This window comes from Balaenoptera borealis, assembly GCF_965194805.1.
Source record: "Balaenoptera borealis genome assembly, chromosome: 7".
Taxonomy (NCBI): domain Eukaryota; kingdom Metazoa; phylum Chordata; class Mammalia; order Artiodactyla; family Balaenopteridae; genus Balaenoptera; species Balaenoptera borealis.
In genome coordinates, this window is record NC_138864.1 from 68,634,399 (window position 1) to 68,656,053 (window position 21,655).

At 40.2% G+C, this 21,655-nt stretch overlaps 1 protein-coding gene across 3 annotated transcripts in view; it reads right to left on the reverse strand.

The window, feature by feature from the left end:
• Positions 1–6,423: 6,423 nt before the first annotated feature.
• The window catches only part of C1GALT1 (core 1 synthase, glycoprotein-N-acetylgalactosamine 3-beta-galactosyltransferase 1), a 57,089-nt gene continuing 41,857 nt past the window's right edge, over positions 6,424–21,655 (reverse strand). Inside the window, exons 5-6 of one of the 3 annotated variants that reach the window (XR_014246434.1) lie at positions 14,939–21,498; positions 6,424–14,846 (exon numbers count right to left, since the gene is read on the reverse strand). The gene's annotated coding sequence lies outside the window, so the exon portion shown is untranslated. The other 2 variants (XR_014246435.1, XM_082398529.1) reach the window with 2 other exon arrangements.

Here is a 21,655-nt window from a genome sequence, read left to right on the forward strand (position 1 = left end):
GCAGTGGTTGAGAGTCTGCCTGCCAATGCAGGGGACACGGGTTCGAGCCCTGGTCTGGGAAGATCCCACGTGCCGCGGAGCAGCTAGGCCCGTGAGCCACAATTGCTGAGCCTGCGCGTCTGGAGCCTGTGCTCCGCAACAAGAGAGGCCGCGATAGTGAGAGGCCCGCGCACCGCGATGAAGAGTGGTCCCCACTTGCCACAACTAGAGAAAGCCCTCGCACAGAAATGAAAACCTAACACAGCCATAAATAAATAAAAAAAAAAAAAAAAAAAAAAGAACGCCTACTTGAAGAGATTTTATGTTATAGTCACCATGCACTCTGACAATTTAGACATAGTTATCACATTTGTTTTACAGCAACAAGAGTGATTAGGTAATGCCAGCTTTTTGAGTTGCTCCTTAACACACATTATATTCTATCAAATCCTCTAAGACCTCGTTTAAAATGAAAGGCAAATAGATGCCTTCATCAGGTTTCAGTTATATTTAAATCAGGGCAGGGGGCTTTGCGTTGAGTTGTTGTCATTGGAACATAAGCACCAGATCTTTGAAAGACTGTGCTGGCAATTTGGATACTGAACTTGGTCCCTAACTTGACGGCAAATGGCATCCTTTTGTTCTCAAATTATGTTCTTACACCATGTATTACAAACCACTGAAAGAGAATAATACTTTTTAGATAATTATAATTATAAATGAAATATAATCAGTGTTTACCATAATTCTGAATTAATTAGAACACATTAAAATTATAGCCATATAAAACAATATTTTCTTCTCCTATAGTTTTTGTTCAAAGATATTCGAGAAATAAAAGACATTTTACATACTCATGTCATTATCAGTTTCTAGACCTTTTTTTGATGTATAAAAGTGAGAAAATCTGAAATCACATAATCTCCACTGCTGGCTTTGCCATTTGTAGGATATGCTAATCAAGTTCACCAGAAATTCCCAAGGCTTTTTTGCTAAAACCTATTCTTTGGGTCAAAATTCAATAAGGTTATCTTTTATGTAGAGGATTTTCACTGATACAATTGAGATTTTTCCAAAAATGGCTCCAGTATCCTTGGTTTTTACTCTTTGTTTTTTTCTGCATGGTATCTCCAGTGGGAAGATATCCATGTAAAGAGTCACTCAATTGTTGCAAATAAGTTGTCACGTCAGTTGAGATGGTCATTTCTTCATTTTCTAAAACTGTCTCTCCAAGAAAAGGAAAAGTTACTTCAACATACTTTATCCCAACTAGAAATTGCTGTATACAAGCAAATAATTTCTCTCTGGCCACACCATGTTCAGATGAACTCATTTTTGTGTTTGAGTACAACTGATACATATGGTAGGTGAAGGATAAATTTTCTGTTTTTTAAAATTGTCAAATAAAGAATTACTTTGGTTGTAAAAAAACAGACTTGTTTCTCACAGCTTTCAAAAAAAATGTAACAGGGTTGCAAATTTAACTTACAGTACAACTGAAATATGTTCCTTTGTTTTTAATTATAAATATTGTAGGTTTCCCCTCCTGACCTCTAGTCATGGGGGAAACAATCACTAACTTTTAGCCCTATCTGGGTGAAATCTTAGTTCAAATGAATAAAGGTAACAATCCCTTTAGATAATGCTCAGCTTTGGGGAAAAAGACAAAAAAAAAAAAAAAAAAATACAGCCTCCCAGATCTCCTCTATGGTATGTCCCCCTGACCCCACTGCAAGATGGCTTCTGTGGACATGGGGGGACAGGCAAGGTTTTCATGACTCCTGGATAGCCAGGAAGAATATTGGGCACAGTGGTCTTTGGGGCGATGGACCTAGTTCACCTGGTTGGTTCTTGCCCAGCTGACAGCTGTGGCTCAATTCTGTGGCTTCTGTACAATGTAGACCTCCTCCAAAGTCCTTATATGGGCTGGTTTGGCATCATCTGCACGCCCCCCCTCCATTCGCCACACAAGTTTTAACTTTCTTCATATTCTTCTGGACCTCTTCTTCAATGTAGATGGTTGGGAACCATTAGAGCAGTTCCCGAGAGCTGTCCTTAGGTCTTCATGTGGTCAGAGCCCAGGCTCATGAAGGGACTTGTGGTCACTCTGTCATCTGGTCTCTCTTTGACTGACTCACCCTCATTCTGGTTCCTCAGGGGCTACAGACACTTCTGAGTCACTGGCCAGGTGACTTGCCCTGTAACCTGCTCTACAGAGTACCGCACCTCCACTATAGCAACCCCCCATGGGGATGCTCTCCACCTCAGGCTCAAGGACTGTAGGACCCTATAGATACACCTATGGGAACCAAGGCCACTGGGGGAAACCACAACCTCCTCCCGACCTCCTGCACGGCCAAGTGATGTGGGTTCTCCCCAGGATGGTGCAGAGCAGCCTGTGAGGTTATTCCTCCCAGAGTCCCAAGTGGAGTGTTGGGGCAAGAACATCTCTGCCTTCTCTACTCGTGTGTTTTCCTCACTCATCTGGGCTGGGGAGTGGGGCGGGTGGCAGGGTGGGGAGGGAGTGTGAATACATGATCCTAGTACTTTGCTTTCTTAGTCCTCCTACTCCATTCAGCTTCCCTCTTCCACCATCCCCGGGGAAGAAAAATGGATGGGTTGTCTTTGATTTTGTGATGCATCTTCTTCCACGTGGCAGCAGGTCGTGGAGTTCTGCTGTGACAGGCGGCCCAGGTTTCTTCTCTAGCCCACAGGAGAACTGCATAAGCTGGCTCCTCCAGGCTGGGGCTGCCGTATGTTAAAGAGGACAGAGACCATTTGAAAACTCCTCTCTCAGAGGGAAACAGTCTGACTTGGAAGTCTTTTTAAAGTTTTTTCCTGCATAATCTTATTTCTTATGCCGGAATTGGAATAAGACAAAATAATGTGGGGTTTTTTTGCATTTCTTCTTACTATAAATCCTAGTCTCCAAGACTATGCATCCCCATCGCTTTCAATTAGATGAGTACTCAGGTAAACTGGTGAAGGACACCCTCTCAGAGAGGCAAAAGAAAGAAGCACTTTACTCATTTTCATGATTCTCCCTGTTGCAAAATAAACGTGCTGCCATGGGAATTCACCTCACTTCTACATGGAGATGGATGCTGTGCCACCTAACAATTCCTTAACAAAAATCACAGAAGAAGCAAAGATTTGTTTTTACCTCCCAGTGGGGTTTTCGTTACTATATAAAGAAGACAGAGACTTCTTCATTTTTGCAGACACATTTCTTGCACCAAGTGCATGATAGTGTATTATACAAATAGCTTTTCCTTTCTGTATATAGGGAGCAAAGCTTGACATTTCACCAAGCATAGCAGGGGTTACTATCACTACAAATTGATCCACACCCCTGAAGTGTTGGCTTATGGCTCAAAAAGAAATCTTAGATGAGACTGAACACATCGATTCCTCTCATAGTTAACTGAAGCAGTACACAAAAGAAAGATTCATCTATGCTCTCTCCCTTACATACTGCAAAAATACCAACAGCTGACTGCAGTCATTACTATCACGTGGCTTGTCAAACTAATACCTCCTTTCAGAGGGATAGGTTCTGCATTCTCTATAACTTACTCCCGGATATCCTGGCTTTTTGCATAAATTTTGAAACAAATCTCATCATTACACAAAAGAACATGTTGAAGCTTCTTTGGTCCATTCCCTCTCAATACAATTTTTAAAAAACATTTCCAATGCATAGAAATTTACCCATTACAGGAGCCTCTTTTCCTTGGCTTATGAATTTGCTACTTACTAGGATGTTTGAATCCAGAGCTTCCCAAGTCACATAAACTCACATGTCCTCAAGATTTTGCTATGATCAAATCATTCCCTTGTACATGCATGATAACCAGGTGTCCCTCCTCACATTAAAAAAATTTTATGGTCAGACAGTTTCAGCTTGAAATAACAGAACACATTGCAACTGTTGAGTCCCATCCCTCTCTATGTCCAAGAAAAGCTGAATGAAACTTTCGGTTCTGGTTCTCTTTGCGTCTACGTAACGTGGCACAAAAAATTAACAAAGATATGGAATTTTGCTATGGAATAAACTGCAATCAACATATTAACTAATGGTTAACTATTCAAGCAAATCCATCTTTGCCGCCAGCATGTCATTATCTACACATACATCAAGAAATAACCCACAATGTGGCAAGAGAGATGAAGCCACAACAGAATGGCTTTATATAAGCAAGTCAATTCACCACTACACCTATTATTACTGGCATTTGCTTTTATATTTTAATTAATAGCAGAGAGTTGTGCCCGACTCAGTTACATACATTGGTGAATTGGGTACGGGCAAGATGTGGGGCTAGTGAATTCCACTGTGACAGCTAAATCTGTGTTCTTGATGGCGAAATCAGGCACGTCTCCCTCTTCCAGAAAGGGAAGAGCTCCAGTAAATAACCTCCGGTGTAGAAGATTGAAATGTACCACGCAACATCAAGATAGGGTGGGCAAAACACCTAAGCCACCCCTCTGGCCCGACCCCTGGACACACCCCTACCCTCACTCCATATAAGGAAAAAGCTCATCCCCCCCTCAGGGAGCAAGCAAGCAAGGGAACGTGTTGTTTGTTGTCACTCCCCCCTGCTGCAGCAGGGGCCCCAATAAAGCCTCACCTGGGGAAAAAAAAAAAAAAGATACAGTGTAAGTTCTATGAGCATTGTCCCAGGTGATATTTGGAAATATTTCATAAAACAAGACCTATGAGTATCTGGTTACCATATTAAAGTTTATCTCCATATATCTGTTCAACACTTCTTTATAGGTGAGGTCCAGCTTTTCATGGAAAAAGTGGAGGGAGAAGTTGGGACCCAGCTCATGTCTCATACTTTATACCCTAGCGTCAAAGCATAAGTGTTGAGTTAACGGAACCTACACTCGGTATTTCAGCGAACATCTGGTGTGACTCCAAACGCTCCTGGAGACCTGAGCTCTCATCTTCAGCAGTCTAGCAAAGCCTTTCCTACATGTACAGTATTCTCCCTGAGGTGAGCTCTGGCCAGCACAGTTTTCTTAATCTTATTATGTCTCCAGAAATGTTTTGGTGCCCCTTTGGATTGGTGCCTCTGTCAGATGTCTCATTAACCTTCTCCTTAATCTAGCTTGGAAAATATCTAGACCCCAGAAAAGTTTTCTCCTCTATCTGGGTGGTCACATGTTAACAGAGTTTACTGAGAGAAAAAATGTAGCGAACCACCCTACAGAAGGCTAAAACCTTTGTAACTGATATTCCATGGACAGCATGGGGGATGTGAGGCTCATGCAATCACAGAATCAGGGAATCATAGGTAAGAAATGGAAATAGAGGGCCGTATTCTTTCTTTCTTTTGTAATATAATTAGATGTCTTTGTAACCTGATCATGATTCACAGAGACTGAGCAAAATGTTAATGACTTATAATCACTTCTATTGGCAAATGAGATTCTTGGGACCCATTTTCCCTCCTAAGAAATAAAACTCCAGTCATGTAGGATGAGGGTTGAGATGGCTTAGGTTAGAGTTAGATCTTGAGAGCAAGACTACAGGAAAGGGTTTCCCTGGTGGCGCAATGGTTGAGAGTCTGCCTGCCAATGCAGGGGGCACGGGTTTGAGCCCTGGTCTGGGTAGATCCCACATGCCACGGAGCAACTGGGCCTGTGAGCCACAATTGCTGAGCCTGTGCGTCTGGAGCCTATGCTCCGCAACAAGAGAGGCCGCGATAGTGAGGGGCCCGCGCACCGCGATGAAGAGTGGCCCCCACTTGCCACAACTAGAGAAAGCCCTCGCACAGAAATGAAGACCCAACACAGCCATAAATAAATTAAAAAAAAAAAAAAAAAAAAAAAAAGACTACAGGAAACTAGAGTGGGGCTCCTTCTAATTTGCCATTTTCCAGCATAGATCTGAGAGGTTCAAGTAGACAATAATAGTGAAAGAATTAAGTTCTTACATGTCCAAGGCACTATGCAAAGGAACGTACATGCATACTCGTGACATTTTATAGATGAGGAAAGTGTGGGTCAGAAATTTTCACGTTTAAGATTGCCCAGCTGGAACTTCCCTGGTGGCACAGTGGTTAAGAATCTGCCTGCCAATGCAGGGGACATGGGTTTGATCCCTGGTCTGGGAGGATCCCATATGCCGTGGAGCAACTAAGCCTGTGCACCACAACTACTGAGCCTGTGCTCTAGAGCCCGTGAGCCACAACTACTGAGCCCGCGTGCCACAACTACTGAAGCCTGTGTGCCTAGAGCCCATGCCCCACAACAAAGACAAGCCACTGTGATGAGAAGCCTGCGCACCGCAATGAAGAGTAGCCCCCGCTTGCTGCAACTAGAGAAAGCCCACATGCAGCAACGAAGACCCAACGAGGAAGACCCAACACAGCCCTAAATAAATAAATAAATTTATTAAAAAAAGAAAAAAGATTGCCCAGGGCTTCCCTGTTGGCGCAGTGGTTAAGAATCTGCCTGCCAATGCAGGGGACACGGGTTCAAGCCCTGGTCTGGGAAGATCCCACATACAGCGGAACAACTAAGCCTGTGCACCAGAACTACTGAGCCTGCGCTCTAGAGCCTGTAAGCCACAACTACTGAAGCCCACACGCCTAGAGCCCATGCTCCACATCAAAGAGAAGCCACCACAATGAGAAGCCTACGCACCTCAACGAAGAGTAGCCCCGGCTCGCCGCAACTAGAGAAGGCCCGCGTGCAGCAACGATGACCCAATGCAGCCAAAAATAAAATAAATAAAATAAATAAATTAAAAAAAAAAAAAAGATTGCCCAGCTGGCAAGACGCAGAGCTGGGATTCACACCCAAGAAAATTACTTAATCTCAGCCTCATTAGTAAACTGGGACAAATATCTTACCTTGCAGAGAGATTGTGTAACAAATAAGTAAATCTATGGCAGGTACCTTACGTCTGGTACTAGGTATTGAGACATACATAGAATCTATTAACTTTTGCTTCCCCTAAATGTCTTCTCCGCAGACTGAGTTACAGCTTCTGTCCATTTCATTTCTTTTCCAAACTATGGACTAAAACTCATTTAATATTCTCTCTCCATTCTGTTTTATTCTCCTTTTAAACTATTTGACTGTGTACTGTTCACTGTCCTGGACCTCTTCCTAGCGCATCATTTTTAAAACAAGATAAAGGAGATGTGTATTTTTTCCTGTACTCTTTTCCTTCAGAATTTTTTTTCCAAAAAGTAAAAAAAAAACATTTAAAAAATTCACTTAAGAAAGTCATGTTGCAACTTATTTGCCTACCATACCTCATCAGTTATGTGATTTTCGTGTCACATTTCTAAACGAAATGCCATCCTTGAATTGAAACGTACATATTTTAGAATTGGTAAATTCTTTAGCAGTTAGGCTTATATTTTAACATATCTAGTACTTAAGGAGATATATTTTCATCCAGAAAGTATTTATGCAAGAGTATTACCAACACATAAATATCTCTGGAAGCACAACAGGCACCCAAAAAATCTCAAACAGTAGACACCCAGACACTTGAGGAAGACTTGCTATATTTGTCATAGATAAACTTCTTTCCTGAATCAAGACATGGTTAATTTACATTTAAACAAAACTTTCACGCTTGTCCATCAAAAGCTAACACCATAATTTCAGGAACTCTTATTTGGAAAACTACCAGTGTCTCTAAAGGGTCTCAGCACTTCTCAGGCTTTAGCTATTAAGGTCTCCAGCCATCCAGGTAGGCCTGTTCTGTGTGTGTCTCAAGCCCTTCTTCCTGGCGAGGCCAACAGCAGAGCCAGGCCTGTTGAGAGTTAGGATTTAAAGAGCATACACACATACAAAGGATAATTTTAATCTGATACAGAATCAGATCTCATGTTACCCTTCTGTTTGTATGCCCTTTAATCTCTCTAAACTTCCTGATGGCTCAATCTCTATGCAATGCTGGCCTGAAATCAGGACTCAGTGAACTTGTGGGAGAGGGGAATTTTGCCCTTTTTCTCCTTTCATTGCTTTTGGCTGGCAACTAAAATGACATAAGGCAGATTAACAGGAGAAAATTAAATTTATTACATATGTACAGGGAAACCACATAAGCATGAAGAATTTCAAAGACAGCAAAGCTAAGGTATATGTGTGTGTATATATATATATATATATATATACACACACACATACCACTCTGAACTCTGGAGGAGGAGGCTGGGGTTTGAGACTTTGAAGGGAAGTAAAGCAATTCACAGGAAGATGAAAAGGATTAATGTTTTGTAAAAAAATGTTTGCTGAGCCATCTGAAGACAATGGGACACAGAGAGGACTTTGATCAAACAGGGCTTGCTAAGTTCTTCCCTGTCTACCACACCTAGTTCATACTTTCCTACAGTTGTCTATGGTGATAGTTACCTCCTGGAACAGGCTTTCTATTTTGAATTCTTTTAGGCAGTAAAGGGGAATTTCAAAGGTTCTTCCTGAGTCTTCCGGGCCTTGCTTGTTTTCAGCTCAAAATAATCCACATGCCTGAGTGGCACATCTTGCAGTGGCCTCCCCTGAACCCCATCAAACTCATTCATTCAACAAATGATTTAATCTCATAGTTTTAGGCTAGTAGGCCCTCACTCATTGTAAGTACAATTTAAAACTCAAATAGTGGATGAAACCAAATTCAGCCATTCCCCACTGTATTGATCTTTTGGAAAAGGAAACTAGTAAGTAATAACAAGGGCCTGGGTGGTTGGGGGCAGTTGGGGTGTCAGGAAGTTGCTCAGGACTAGGTAAGGCGGGTGCTTGTAGACAGATTTGCCTATCCCATGGGAAGAAACCCATTCCTATAGGGAGAAGGCTGTTCTGACCAATTTAGGGCAGATAGCCATTCAGACAGCCAATATCTATTGACTGTATCTTAGGTCCAAGGCCTTGTCCTGGACATTGTAGGACATACAAAGATACAGACTGAGTCCCTGCCTTCTAAGATGTGCCAATCAACTTATTTCAAGAGAAGAGGCTTGCACTAAATGGTTCTAACAAGCGCCATGGAAGGGACAGAGAGGAGTGGTGGGAGCTTCCTGGAGGCATCTGAACTGAGCCTGGAGAGACAAGGAGGACTTGGGCAGCTGGAGATGGAGAATGAGAATGTGCAAAGATAGTAAGAACAGAGCAGGAGGGAAGTGTGTTCTGCAAGCGCCACAGGGGCACTGGGGAGTAAGAGGCTGTCAGCGAGGTCAGCATGAAGCACATGGCTGGGTCCTCTCCATCAAGCAGTGAAGGAATCCCCCAGTTCCTTGAGACTCAGTGTCTCCATCTACACAGTGCAAGGAATAAACAATACTAGAGGTGGGCAAATAGAGTAATGCATTGTTATTTTCCCCCAGATTCCTCCAAAAATGAGTTGTCAATTATAATTCAACAGGGAAAATATGTCAGTTTTACTATTGAGCAGGGGGCCGACCCACATCCAATAAAATATGTCTTCAATTCATTACAGAAGATTTAATTCCCTCCCAGGTGATCAACTAACTCTTTTGATGTTGGAGCAGTTAAGAAAACTGAATTCTGAGTCCTTTGTTTGTTGTTGTTTGCTTTTTAGCTTATAAAAATTTTGTCTAAAGGTAAGAAACATCTGTTTGGTGAATCTGGGAAAAACAGGCTTTTCTTTCTTTCTTTTAAAAATTGAAAAAAAAATTGTTTTTATTCTTAAGATCATTTTATTCTTTGGACCCATACGATCTATTGGAAACGGCAATTTTAACATATTTCCATTTGCTATGTAAGGTTTGTTTCCTTGTTGGTTTGTTTCTATCCTCAAACAAGCTCCCTCAAGTTTGAACAGGGACTGGACTGGTTTGGGATCTCTTGAATGTGATCTGAGGATCAGAGTATGATCTTTGAGATCTCCTCTGTCTCAACTGGGGAAGAGATCTTCTTGCTCTCTTAAGTTGATATCCTGGAAGGGGACAGCTAGGACCATTTGCATTTGGGAGACAGCAGCTCCTTTTGACCAAGTTTGATTTCACCCACATTTTAAGGAAATTTAGGCAAGTTTTTCTCTTGATCATTAGCCGTTGTGGACCAGAATCCCTGTTTCAACGTGCATTTTTTTTTTTCTTTTAAATGGCAGAATGTTATTTGTTGAGGGTAGATAGTTACCTCTCTGTTCCATGTAATCTTCATAGGGGAGATGTGTTGGAGATTGGTTTTAAAGAAGGGTGACTTGGACAGACCTGGAGGAATCAGACACCCTGACTTCAGACTATACTACAAAGCTACAGTCATCAAAACAGTATGGTACTGGCACAAAAAACAGAAATATAGATCAATGGAACAGGAAAGAAAGTCCAGAAATAAACTCACACACCTATGGCCAATTAATCTACAACAAAGGAGGCAAGAATATACAATGGAGAAAAAACAGTCTCTTCAATAAGTGGTGCTGGGAAAATTGGACAGCTACATGTAAAAGAATGAAACTAGAACATTTTCTAACACCATACACAAAAATAAACTTGAAATGGATCAAGATCTAAATGTAAGGCTGGACACTATAAAACTCTTAGAGGAAAATGTAGACAGAACACTCTTTGACATAAATTGGAGCAATATATTTTTGGATTCACCTCCTAGAGTAATGAAATAAAAACAAAAATACACAAATGGGAGCTAACTAAACTTAAAGGCTTCTGCACAGCAAAGGAAACCATAAACAAAACGAAAAGACAACCCACAGAATGGGAGAAAATATTTGCAAATGAAGGAATCAACAAGGATTAATCTCCAAAATATACAAACAGCTCATGCAGCTCTATGTAAAAAAAACAAACAACCCAATCAAAAAATGGGCAGGAGATCTAAACAGACATTTCTCCAAAGAAGACATATGGATGGCCAAAAAGCACATGAAAAGATGCTCAATATCACTAATTATGAGAGAAATGTAAATCAAAACTACAATGAGGTATCACCTCACACCAGTCAGAATGGCCATCATCAACGAGTCTATGAACAATAAATGCTGGAGACGGTGTGAAGAAAAGGGAACCCTCCTACACTGTTGGTGGGAGTGTAAATTGGTACAACCACTATGCAGAACAGTATGGTGGTTCCTTAAAAAACTAAAAATAGAGCTACCATATGACCCAGCAATCCCACTCCTGGGCATATATCTGGAGAAAACAATAATCTGAAAAGATACATGCACCCCAATGTTCACTGCAGCACTATTTACAATAGCCAGGACATGGAAGCAACCTAAATGTCCATTGACAGAGGAATGGATAAAGAAGATGTGGTACATATATACAATGGAATATTACTCAGCCATAAAGAATAGTGAAATAATGCCATTTGCAGCAACACAGATGGACCTAGAGATTATCATACTAAGTGAAGTCAGTCAGACAGAGAAAGACAAATATCATGGTATCACTCATATGTGGAATCTAATTTAAAAAAAGATACAAATGAACTTATTATTATCTCACATAATAAGAAGTCTCCTAATAATGGTTCCAGGGTTGGTGTAGCTCAATGAGGTCATCAGGGCCCCAGGCTCTTTCTATCCTACTTTCTCAGCATGTCAGTACTCATGGCGACGGCTGACACTGTTCCCTATAACACATCCTCTCACCACCATGCTCAAAGAATGGCACCAGACAGCTCTCCTGGTGCCCCTTGTTTTCCAGAAAAAAAATCTTTCCTAGAAACTCATCACCCTGGCAGAGTCTCCTTATATGTTTTCTGCCAGAACCATGTTACTGATTGCCTCTAGCTACAAGGAGACAGGAAGGTATTTGAGAAAGTGCAATGGGATAACGTGGCTAGAGTGCAAAATTGAAATGACTGTGGCAATGTCCCTTCAGGCTAGGCACATTGCTACCTGAACATAACTGGGGCTCTGTTGTAAATGATAAAGTAGGGGATGGCTGTCATGGGACAACCATTGTGTCTGCCCTGGCCCTGAGGGGATTCTGACACAGGCATCCATGAACCACATTTTAAACCAGTGGTTGTCAAACATCATCTGGTTATATCAGAATCATCCAAGGAACTTAAGAAAGTGCCAGAGGTGCACGCCTATGTTCACTACAGCATTATTTACAATAGCCAAAGTATGGAAGCAACCTAAGTGCCCATCAATAGATGAATGGATAAAGAAGATGAGGTATATATATGCACAATGGAATACTACTCAGGCAAAAAAAAAAAAAAGAAATCTTGCTGTTTGTGACAACATGGATAGACCTAGATGGTATTATGCCAAGTGAAATACGTCAGGCAGAGAAAGACAAATACTGTATGATTTCACTTATCTGTGGAATCTGAAGAAACAAAACACACAAACCTAACTAAATAGGAACAGAGTCATAGATATAGAGAATGAACAGGTGGTTGCCAGACGAGGAGGAGGTGGGGGGGATGAGAGAAATAGGTGAGGGAGGTTAAGAGGTAACAAACTTCCAGTTACAAAAAAAATGAGTCAAGGGTATGAAATGTATAGTGTGGGGAATAGAGTCAATAATTATGTAGTATATTTGCATGGTGACAGATGGTAACTAGACTTATCCTGGTGATCATTTTGAAATACAGAGAAATACTGAATCACTATGTTGTGTACCAGGAACTAAGAGAGTGTCGTAGGTCAATAATAGTTCAAAAACACATGAACTCATAGAAAAAGAGATCAGATTTCTGATTACCAGAGGTAGCAGGTGTGGGGGAGGGGTATTTGGAGGAAGGCAGTCAAAAGGTACAAACCTCCAGTTGTAAGATAAATAGGTACTGGGGATGTAATGTACAACATGATAAAGGTAACAATGCCGTATGTTGTAAATGAAAGAGAGTAAATCCTAAGAGTTTTCACACAAGGAAAACATTTTTTTTCTATTTATTTAATGCTGTATCTATAAGAGATGACAGATGTTCACTAAACTTATCGTGGTCATCATTTCATGATGTACGTTAAGTCAAATTATTATACTGTATACCTTAAATGTATACAGTTCTGTACATCAATTACATCTCAATAAAACTGGAAGAAAAATAAACAGTAAATAAATAAATAAGCCCTGTGATTAGAACTAAGTTAGAAAAAAAAAGTGCCAGAGGCCTGGACCGCACTGATTCAGGCCTGAGCATCAGGATATTTTAAAAGCTCACTAGGTGATTCTGGTGAGCACGAGGATTGAGAACTCATTGGACCAATAACTTAGTTTCTGTGAACACCAGTTAGCAGCCTATGGAGATGGTATTAGGATACTAACAGCATTTGCCACATAGGATAGGTGTTCGGAGTAAAAGGTACATAAAGTTGCAGCTCAAGTCAGCACATAATGATGCAAAATAAGTTTTGATCTCAGTCTACCCTCCCCTTCTGACAGACTCGTTTTAGAGACAGATTCTAGTTTTCTCCAAAGAAACAGTGCTTTTCAAAATAGTGAAGACTAAACTTGTTGATTTTGGCTACTGTACTAGTTCTCTATTGTTGCAGTAACAAACTACCACAAATTTAGCAGCTTAAAACACCACCAATCTACAATCTCACAGTTCTGTAGGTCAGATGTCCAGGCAGACTAGGGTGGGCTCCATGCACGGAGTCCCCTGAGGCCCCATTTTCTTGCTGGATATCAGCTGGGGTTCTCTCTGCTGCTAGAGGACATGCAAATTTCTTTGCACGTGGTCCCCTTTACCTTCAAAGCAGCAACGGGGTGTCAAGTTCATCCATGCTTCAGCTCTGACTTCCTTTTCTGCTCCGGTTGGAGAAAGCTCTCCATTTCTAAAGGCTCTTGTGATTACACTGGACCCATGTGGATAATGCAGGATAATCTTATTTTAAGAAATTAAACTATGCTTTATCACAACAGAGTCATGGAAGTGATATTTCATCATATTGACAGGTTCTGGGGATTAGGATGGGGTATCTTTGGGGAAAGGAGACTATTTTAGAAATTCTGCCTACTATAGCTGCTCATCCACTTCCCTGCTTAGCACCCCTTTACCCCATTGGCTCTTACCCATTCTTCGATTGTGTTATCAGCTGGCATTTAGCAATCCCCAGGTAAGTGTTCATGCAATCCCCAGGTAAGTGTCACGGACATGGAGGACAGTAGGCTAGCCTGACTTCGAGGTATCAGAGGTACCACGCAGTCAGGCCTGGGAACTCCAATCAGACATAAAGTGATAAACAAAAGGAGACAGTTCACTCCAAGGGCAAGGTGAGTGACACTGACAGGTAAGCACCACTGGGGTTCAGAGGTAGTCACGAATGAAGACAATGTCAGAGCCAATGGCCCTGGGAGATCTCCACGACAATTCTAATCACACGGCACAGGCAGGCCCCAACTTTCCTGCCTCCTAAACTCAATTTGACTTTTCTCGGAAGCCCAAATTGGTCCAGAAACGTATTCTTTGGAGCAAAGCATAACTGGTAGTTGTCCAGAGTAACTTAAGGAGTTGTCAGGCAAGTACTGTTTTAGCTTTACTTTCAATCTTTCAATTGAGAAACTTTTCCAGTATTGAAAAATCAAAGCACAAAGAGAAAGAGGGAAAGTCTAGATACTCTTGAAAAGCCAAAAGAAAACAAAACAAAAAAAATAAAGGCCTGAAGACAGAAGCCATAGGCGAGCTTTCATGGCCAGATTTTTACCGTGATTCTGTAGTGGACACTGTGGGGTGTGGTCCGGTCTCCCCTTCATGTTTGAGGCACCTATTTCCAGCTGCTGGGAGTGCTGGCAGCTGATGGCTCTCAGCCAAGTTCCAAGAATTACCCTCAGCTGACGAGAGGTACCTTGTCCAAGATCATACCTTCTCCCTGGGCAGTCCTTATCCAGTGACCTGCTAAGTACAGGTGTCCCTGCTATCTGAGAGCAGAGTGTTCCTACAAAAGCTTTCATAAGCTGAAATGGCATAAAGCAAAGAGGCAATTATCTTAGGACACATCTTGCTAACAGATGTACAAAATAAACTGAAATAGAGCACAGATGCTCACCGACACAGTTCAAAATTCTGGTGGCTTGATGCTGAGTGACGTTCCCTGGGGAAGGAGCTTGGCGGTGTCACTCTCCCTGCTCTGTTCAGGGTGTGTGCTGCCACTATAATGGCTCCATCGCTGCAAAACCAATGCGGAATGCTATGTTCACTTTTCACCTTTTTTGTAAAAGTGAAAATCCTCTTTGGATTTCTTTGTGTTAGCAAAAACAGGTACTAATATAGGTGTTTCATAAAAGTGAAGTGGAGGAAAGCAACTTTTGAAAAGTGGGGGGTACCTGTATTGGTGCATAACTGCCAGACTGTCTTGCCCCAAGCAGGGCAAGACTGAAGGGCCATCCCAGTTCCAGAGTTTCCCTGAGGGGCTGGCTCAGGCCTTTGTTAGGTCTGCTTTACAGTTCAACACCTCCCTCTGCACAGACCTGCTCCCTCGACTTCTCTGTAGGTGTGAATCCCAAGGGCCCTTCCCATCCACCTTCCTGCATGCTCCTCTCAGGCCAGCAACAGGTCCTAACAAGTCCCATTAACCCTGACGATAGATTGTTCACCAGAGGTCTCCAAAGTGGATGTGTCTGTGTGTGTATGTGGTGTATAGGCACACGTGTGTGTTGCGTTTAATTCAAGGAAGAATGGGAAAATGATCTAGCAGTTTAAAACACGAGTGGAAAATAAATTTATTGAATTTTAAAATTGCATCATGAGCTTCAATTTTTCTTTTTAAAGTCTCAATTTCATCTGCCAAAAAGGGTTCTGAAAGCTAACAATGAAAAGGTGAAAAATTCAGTGGTACAGACATTGTGAATATATTTTGATTTTGTATGTTAAAGCCACATGCCTGATGTGATTTCAGCTTGAGAGCAGAGTAGATTGAAATTATTCACCAACTCATCCATTCACCACCTTGGTCTTGATCTTAGAGTGGGGAGATGAATTGAGAGCAAAAAATAAAATTACTAGTTGGAATTGTATGAGCATTATATTAAATGACTTCTAGGAGACAATCTTACATGAAGAGATGTAAGAATGAAAACAAGAGTATTGGGGAAAACTGAATTACATATTTAGTTGAAAATTAGAAAGATGACATTGTGGATTCAGAGAGAGCAAGAATTATGTCTCATTCATCTTTTTATTTCCCACAGATGTTTGCAGAGAGTAGGTCATCCATAAATATTTGTTCAACTAAAAGGATCTCAGACTGTGACTTCATTACTTAAACCTTATAATTATAACGTATCTGTGGGCTGTGGTCACAGTCCAAGGGGTTTGGGCTGGATTTACCACTGACCACTCCTCTAGCCCTAATGCAGGTCACCCTGTTATGCCAGTTTTTCTTACATTTTAGTGTGTCTTGGCTCTAGAAGCCGGATTGTTTATTGTCAGATTGTTTCTGTCATTCTTTCTCACATGAAAAAGGATGTGGACTGACGGGCTTAGAATTATGGTATTAGGAGATCTGATGTCTATATTACCACACCTTAGTCTCCTGGGTGTGATTCTGACTTATATTAATGCCAAGAAAATAAATCAAATGTTTGTTGACCTTGTGTGTACAGAATAGCTTGGGTTGAACCAATAGCTTGGGAAGAATTACCAGTGGAGAGGAGAAAGAAGAAGTAACCATGACAGCTCCTAATTTTAACATGATATGCCATGGGGTGACGTTAACTTTTAATTCTTCGGTGTAAAAAGTACAGCAACTTTTAGAGAGAAAACCATCCTACCATCCTATCACAAAAGTGGAGTCTGGAGAAAAAGCATCAAAGTAAACCAATCTACTTTCTTTAATTTCATAAAAAAAAAATAATCTCACTGATGATAGTAACCGTGCTTTTGGGTTAAGTCTCTGCCTCACATTTTAACACCTTCTATTTCCCTTGCTTCACTAATTTGAATTTCAGTAATGGCAAGAAGTTTGGGTAACTCTACATCAAAAGTTTTAGATGCAAAAAGTTAAAAAGACAACCCTTTAAAGGAGATTCTGTTAAGTGAGTTTGAAATAATCTATGCAGTGATCTAAAGTTATTAAAGAGCAAATTTAGAAAATATTCTTTGTTTAGGATTTGTAAGGAGTACTAATTAGTAAAAGGCTAAATTACTACTTAATACAAAGATTCTATATTAAAGCACTAATTTACATTATTATGAGGTAATCAACTAGCCCTAAATGAGGTCATTTGTGATCTTAAAATTTATGAGCACCAAGCAGTTTTTCATTTTTCCACCCTCCTAAGTCAGTATATTATAAAGGAGACAGGATCTTGGTGTGTTTTGAAACTTCAGACTCAGGTTAAATTTCACCACTAAGTTCTGCTTCACTTGACCTCTGAACACCAGTTTTCCATTTAGTAAATCTGTTTGAGGATTTAGTAGCCTAAGAGAGTGTAAGGACAATAAAACATGAAAAGAAGGTCTAATTTGGTAAAATTATGAGAGTTTCAGGTGGAAAATAACACCAAATATCATTATTACTTAAGGATCGTAGAAAATAGCAGGGCATATATGTCTAATTTAGGATCACTAAGAAGACACAGGTGATTGACTTATTATTTCCCAACTCTTTTCTTCTGCTTCCACTTGAGGATGAATATTTGAAAGTGGCTAATTTTAAAAAGGAACATGGGGGACTTCCCTGGTGGTCCAGTGGTAAAGAATCCACCTTACAATGCAGGGGAAGCGGGTTCGATCCCTGGTCAGGGAACTAAGATCCCACATGCCGTGGGGCAACTAAGCCCACGTGCCACAACTACTGAGCTCGTGAGCCTCAACTAGAGCCCGCGAGCCGCAAACTACAGAGCCCAGGTGCTCTGGAACCCATGAGCCACAACTAAAGAGCCCACGCGCCCTGGAGCCTGCAAGCCACAACTAGAGAGAAAACCCGCCACCACAACTAGAGAGAAGCCCGTGCACCACAACGAAGAGCCCACGTGCTGCAGCAAAAGATCCCGCGTGCCACAACTAAGACCTGACACGGCCAAAAATAAATAAATTAAAAAAAATAAATCTTCTAAAAAAATTTTAAAAAAGGAACACGATATAAATGAAGTTATAAAGTAACTTCTGTTAAGTTTCAAAGCTCATTAGTATATAGTGAAGTGAGCCCAGCTGAAATAGGATCCTAACACATGTTGGAAACCCTTAATGCAGTGAGATGAAACAGGAACAGAATTCAGCCTGGTGTAGCCTCACCTGGCTTTGGCCGTTGCTGTTCCAAATGTGATTTATTTAAGAACAAACAATACAGGCTTCATGAAATACACTGAAGTCAGATTACTGGGTATTTCCATATTGGGGCCACAAATCCAGAGCAAACTCCTCTGGGTGAAGATGGCATTTCCTCTGAAGAAAGTGAATGTTTCCACTGTCAGTTTCCCAGGGGAGGGGTCAGTTCTCCAGCAGGAAGTGAAGTGTGAGAGCTTTAGACCGGGGTGAAGGGAGAGCTTCCTCATTTTTCACAGGGTAGATGTCAATTTGGCTGACACTCTAAAGATGTGGTAGTATCTGGAATGTTCTAATGGGGGTGGTTCAGCTACCCCTGGTGCCTTGGAAAGAGGTGGCAAGGAAAAGACAGCTTGGTGAGGGACAAGAGGGTCCCACTGGATCTGGGCAGCTCTCATAAATTATTCTCTGGACCTTTTCTTCTGTTATTCTGGAACATTCGGGAATGTCTGGTCTCTGCTTTGCTGTGGTAATAAGGGAGAGGACAAGTTCCTTCTTCAGGGCCAAACACGATGGTAGGAGGAAGTCACAGCCCAAGATGACAGTGCCCAAAGAAGCAGGCAATGGCCAACCAGAGGAGAATCCTCTGCCTCACTGTTTCAAATAAAGTAGAAAAATACTTGCGATTCTGTTCCTAAGATCTACCTCTGCCACAATGAGTGCCACTCAAAACCTCACAAACCACTTTTGCCAGACAAGATGCTATCAATTTGGGGTTAAAAATAATAAGGCAGATTCTCACTGGTTTTCAAGTATTTAAAAAAATGCACCCGTATTTTTTGGGGGCAGGTTCTAGAAGAAAACATTTCCATAGAAAAGAGAAAATTCTAGGATTTTGATGAGTCCTTTCTGTTAATTCTAGGAAATTTTCTCTTCCTTCTCCTTTCTGTTAATTCTAGGAAAGTTTCTTCAGCTGGTGAGAGGGAACTGAAATTCACAAAAGGTATGTGATTTTTTAAAAAAGTCTTTAAAACACACCTGCTGATAGAAAATGGGGGCAATAAAAAGTCTAAAGAAACAAAAGAATTGCTGCCAATGGGAAGAAGAGGAAAAAAGAAAAGACATGGAATGAGAGAAGAAAAGAATAGGGGAAGATTCAAAGAGCCAGAAGTTCACAGGCAAGAAGAGAGGGAAAATTCAACCAGGCAAGTAGGTTTGTAAAAATTTTTATAAACAATTAATCATTTCTATGCCTAATTTTTCTAAGCATATACTTTCACCTCATCAAATAAAATTATTATCTAAATCTAAATAGCATGAAAAAGCAAGTTTCAAAATTTTAAAGAAAAAATCCAACTATTAAAATAATCATACCTTTCTCTTCCTGTCTCTCACACACATGCACACATACACCCCACTGAACAGTACAGATACAAGGAAGACAGCCTTGCATAAAACTAAAGAAAAAGTTGAATCATTACTTCTCTCTCAAACTCCTTTCTAGATTTTATTACCATTTCTCTACAATCTAACAAAAAAAATAATGGAAAGTGAAATTCGACCGAAATGCTACCAGGAGTATGATTCCAGTGTTAACAGGAATAGAAGGAGGAAAGACAATTCACAGTTTAAAGTTCTATAAAAAAAGATTTGAAGCTGACAAAAATCAAAACGATTAGTTGTTAAGACTAAGACACTGCACTCTAATTCTACGTTGACACATTATCTAGCAGCTCTACAAATGAGGAACTACTGTTACTCTTTCAACTACACATTCATTCGAAAACTCAGATAGCTAAAGTCCTAGGACTGAATCTCATAAAAAATAAATAAAAACAATGTGCATTTCATTAATGCAAAGTAAACAGGTATATTCAACTGCACTATACAGAGGCAATATATAGGAGAAAAAAAGTGTAAATGCCCTGGACAAATTTTCAGTCCTGGAAAAAATAAATATCAAAAACAGAATATAGGAAACACTAGCAGAAACAATGGGTGGTTCTTTTGGCAGAAGAAATGATGCAACACAAAGATAGTTTTAAGAACTATGGTAGTTAAAGTTCTAGGCAAAATACTAAACTCATTAATTAGCAACAAATCAAATTTATGGCAAAACAAAGTTTACTTTCATGGTTTATTAATACAGACTTATCTGGAGAATGTCAATGTGGCTTAACTCCAGTTGTTAAATGTTCATTCAGTCTTAATTAAACAATAAAGGAATTTCTATTTGCACAATCTATATTGTCAGCATTATTAGATCTGATATAAAATATGTTTGGGGTAGAGCCCTTTCCTTTAGTGAGAAAATAAATTCAACAATAATCTTGTATCCTTTCCAGGATTATACTTTTGGAAAACTTAAAATAGGTAATAAACCTGTATATATTTGGGTAAATAAATCTCTTCTCTGACATTAACTAGCAGTACAACTAAACACTACTGATTGGAAAACATGGGACTTTCTGGATATGTTAAATTGTACAACTCTGATACTAAAGCAACATGAAGTAGCATTTATCTCCTTAGCTCTTCTAAAGCTGCTTAATCAAAATGGCACTGCATGTATATATATGTTGGTACATACATATATGTGCTTGGGCACTAGTAAGTAGCATATTGGGTAGCAGTTACTGAAAATTGGGGCAGACAGTCAAGCCTCAGGGGCCTTATGAACATCTGTAATAATTTGCTTAGGAAGAGGTAGGTCAATTTTTATTCATATCCTAAAAGTCCCAGGCTGATCTAATATCAATAGACCTGGGCTTTGTATGAAATATGCCTAAAACCACAAAGTGTTTGGCCTATAGATCACATTTCAATGAGCCTTCACATATGCCCAAGGCATGATTACACAAAGGTGGGAGACATTATTATTACTATTTTTTTACATAGTAGGAGCAAAGAACTTCATAGACATAAATGCCTTTTGAAGCATATAAAATGTCTGTCATTCAGGTCAGCTCAAATATTACCTCAGAGGTCTTCCCTGACACCCCACCCAGAAAATTGCTCTACCATATCACTCTTTTATTTTCCTACCACCATTCTCTGAAATATCTTGTTTCTTCACTTCATCTATTAATTTGTTTATTGTCTAGCTGTAGAATTAAGGCTCTAGGAGAACAGAAATCCTGTATATTTTCTTCACCACTGTATTGCTAGTAGATGCTGGGCACAATTATTTAAATAAATAATTAGTTGAATAAATTAATTTCTCAGTGTACATGACAGATCAAAATATACCAAGAAATAGAAAAGCAATCTTTTCCTCTTTCTATAACATATACGTATACCTATACACATATATACACAGACACACACTTACCTGGACTACAGCGTAGGTGTTTCTGTTTTTTAAGGCACATTATTCAAAATCAGAGGTGGAATATTTTGTTGCTTTAAAGAAAAATAATATGTGTTGCAGTAAAAATTATTTAAGGCTATTTAAATTGAATAACTTTGATGGGAAAATAGTTTAATATTTTTGGTAAATAACCCCAAAACTACCCATTAAAGACAATGTTTCTCACACAACTTTTACATCAGTTAAAAA